This window comes from Aegilops tauschii, unplaced genomic scaffold, assembly GCF_002575655.3.
Source record: "Aegilops tauschii subsp. strangulata cultivar AL8/78 unplaced genomic scaffold, Aet v6.0 ptg000981l_obj, whole genome shotgun sequence".
Taxonomy (NCBI): domain Eukaryota; kingdom Viridiplantae; phylum Streptophyta; class Magnoliopsida; order Poales; family Poaceae; genus Aegilops; species Aegilops tauschii.
This window is the reverse complement of record NW_027333197.1, coordinates 27,182-30,594: the sequence shown is the minus strand read 5'-3', so window position 1 is coordinate 30,594 and position 3,413 is coordinate 27,182. Positions and strand designations below refer to the sequence as shown.

The window sequence follows — 3,413 nt, the reverse complement described above, 5'->3', positions numbered from 1 at the left end:
GAATGGCAGTTCCAAAAAAACGTACTTCAATGTCAAAAAAGCGTATTCGTAAAAATATTTGGAAGAAAAAGACTTATTTTTCCATAGTACAATCTTATTCTTTAGTAAAATCAAGATCATTTTCGAGCGGTAATGAGCATCCAAAACCAAAGGGTTTTTCTGGGCAACAAACAAATAATAAGATTTTGGAATAATATGAATTGACTTATCAAAAAAGAATTCCAATTATTTAATAATTTTGATTCTTCTTTGAATGTACTTTTATGTGTCGAATTACTCGGTACAATATTCTTAGAACAAAAAACCCCTCTTATCTTATATATACAAGAAAAAAAAGTTTTGTTTGGTATACTGTGTGCTAAGTATTCTTTTCCTATCAATGAACTTTTCATAATTTTCATAATAGAATCCTCATATTCTATTATGAAAATTATGAAAAGTGGAGTATTCTTACAATAGGACTTACAACTTCCACCTATCTTCTCCAAAATCATAAGGTTAGTAAATCTTATTAATAAGAGCATAAAGACTTTCATTCTAGAAATTTTTAAAAAATCCAAAAAGCCTTTTCCATTTATCCATTTTAATTTCATCATTAAATAGAAACCCTTTTGGATTTTTTTCATTGTATTGAAAGAATTTTCAAAATGTAAACGAGAAATTAATTAGAAAAAATTAGTTCTACAATTGCAAGTTAGAAAAAAGAAATTCCAACTCTTTCAAGCAGTGTTTGTGTTTCTATTGGGCAAAGCAAGAGTTTATTGTAAAAAAAAAATGGAAACGATACTACCAAACGAAGTCTATTTTAATGAAAACTCTAATGTTCCTAAATTTTATGGACTTTCCCAATATCGACGATTCCCAAGATAATAGCTATTATTCTTTTAAGTTACCTATTATTTGAAGTTAGCCGCCATGGTGAAATTGGTAGACACGCTGCTCTTAGGAAGCAGTGCTCAAGCATCTCGGTTCGAATCCGAGTGGCGGCATTCTTGAAAAAGAATACAATAGATTAGAAATCAATTCGAAATTTACAATTTTGTAATGGGACCTTCCCCTTATGCTATTTGCAACTTTAGAACATATACTAACTCATATCTCTTTCTCAACGATTTCAATTGTGATTACGATTCATTTTATAACCTTATTAGTTCGTGAACTTGGAGGATTACGTGATTCGTCAGAAAAAGGAATGATAGTTACTTTTTTCTCTATAACAGGATTCTTAGTTTCTCGTTGGGCTTCCTCGGGACATTTTCCATTAAGTAATTTATATGAGTCATTGATCTTCCTTTCATGGGCCCTGTATATTCTTCATACCATTCCTAAAATACAGAACTCTAAAAATGATTTAAGCACAATAACTACGCCAAGTACTATTTTAACGCAAGGCTTTGCCACATCGGGTCTTTTAACTGAAATGCATCAATCCACGATACTAGTACCTGCTCTACAATCTCAGTGGTTAATGATGCATGTCAGTATGATGTTATTAAGCTATGCAACTCTTTTGTGCGGATCCTTATTATCTGCCGCTATTCTAATCATTAGATTTCGAAATAATTTCCATTTCTTTTCTAAAAAGAAAAAAAATGTTTTAAATAAAACATTTTTCTTTAGTGATATTAAATATTTTTATGCAAAAAGAAGTGCTTTAAAAAGAACCTCTGTCCCTTCATTTCCAAATTATTACAAATATCAATTAACGGAGCGTTTGGATTCTTGGAGTTATCGTGTCATTAGCCTAGGATTTACCCTTTTAACCGTAGGTATTCTTTGTGGAGCAGTATGGGCTAATGAGGCCTGGGGATCCTATTGGAATTGGGATCCTAAGGAAACTTGGGCATTTATTACTTGGACCATATTCGCAATTTATTTACATAGTAGAACAAATACAAATTGGAAGGGTACGAATTCTGCACTTATAGCTTCGATAGGATTTCTTATAATTTGGATTTGTTATTTTGGTATAAATCTATTAGGAATAGGCTTACATAGTTATGGTTCGTTTACATTAACACCTAAATGATTACATAAAATAAAACCTTCATGAAATGAAGGTTTTTACTTTTATGTTTTATTTGAGAACCCCTTGAACGCCTTCTCAAAGGGTTCTCAAAAATTCGAGATAGATCTAATTATACTTTTTTACTTATTTCTGCATTAATAGAGCAGACGAGTAAAAAAAAGCAAACCTATTTAGGATAATAATTGGATAAGAGAGCCTCTACCCTGTCAACGGATAGGGAGAGAACAAAATCTGGATAAATACCAATTCCTATTACTGGTAAAAAGATACAGATTAAAATAAAGAGTTCTCGTGGTCCAGAATCCACAAAATTTGCGTTTGGAACATTAAATAGCTTGTATCCATAGAACATCTGGCGTAACATAGATAATAAATAAATAGGAGTTAATATCATTCCAATTGCCATTACAAAAGTAATTAGTGTTTTTGGCATTAACAGAAATTTTGGACTAGTAATTAGTCCAAAAAATACTACTAATTCTGCGACAAAACCACTCATTCCTGGTAAGGCAAGAGAAGCCATTGAAAAGCTACTAAACATGGTAAAAATTTTAGGCATTGGGATGGATATTCCCCCCAGTTCTTCGAGATAAACAAGACGCATTCTATCAGAAGCGGTTCCTGCCAAGAAAAAAAGTGTAGCACCAATAAATCCATGGGATAATATTTGTAAAATAGCTCCATTGAGTCCAATGTTGGTTATGGAACCAATTCCTATAATTATGAAACCCATGTGAGATACAGAGGAATAAGCTATTCTTTTTTTGAAATTTCGTTGACCAAGAGAAGTTGAAGCTGCATAGATTATTTGGATCGCTCCTATTATTACTAACCAGGGCGAAAATAGATAATGAGCATGAGGTAACAATTCCATGTTGATCCGAATCAATCCATATGCTCCCATCTTTAATAATATTCCCGCTAAAAGCATACATGTACTATAATGTGCTTCCCCATGGGTATCTGGTAACCACGTATGTAGGGGTATAATCGGCAATTTGACAGCATAAGCAATAAGGAAGCCAAAATATAAAAGTATTTCCAAGGTTGCAGGGTATGATTGATTAATTAATCTTTCCAAATCTAATCCTGGTTCGTTGGAACCATATAAGCCCATACCCAGAACTCCGATTAAGAAAAAAATGGAACCGCCTGCAGTATACAAAATAAACTTTGTAGCTGAATATAGACGCCTCTTCCCCCCCCACATGGATAAAAGTAAGTAAACAGGAATTAATTCTAACTCCCACATGATAAAAAAAAGTAAAAGGTCTCGCGAAGAAAATAATCCTATTTGACCACTATACATTGCGAGCATCAGGAAATAGAATAATCGCGAATTCCGTGTAATTGGCCAAGCTGCTAAAGTAGCTAAAGTAGTGAT

At 32.7% G+C, this 3,413-nt stretch overlaps 1 non-coding gene across 1 annotated transcript; it reads left to right on the top strand.

The window, feature by feature from the left end:
* The first annotated feature begins 909 nt into the window (after nt 1-909).
* On the top strand, nt 910-989 carry TRNAL-UAG (transfer RNA leucine (anticodon UAG)). Its single transcript has one exon. It is a non-coding gene; the product is annotated as a tRNA-Leu (tRNA).
* Nucleotides 990-3,413: the final 2,424 nt, after the last annotated feature.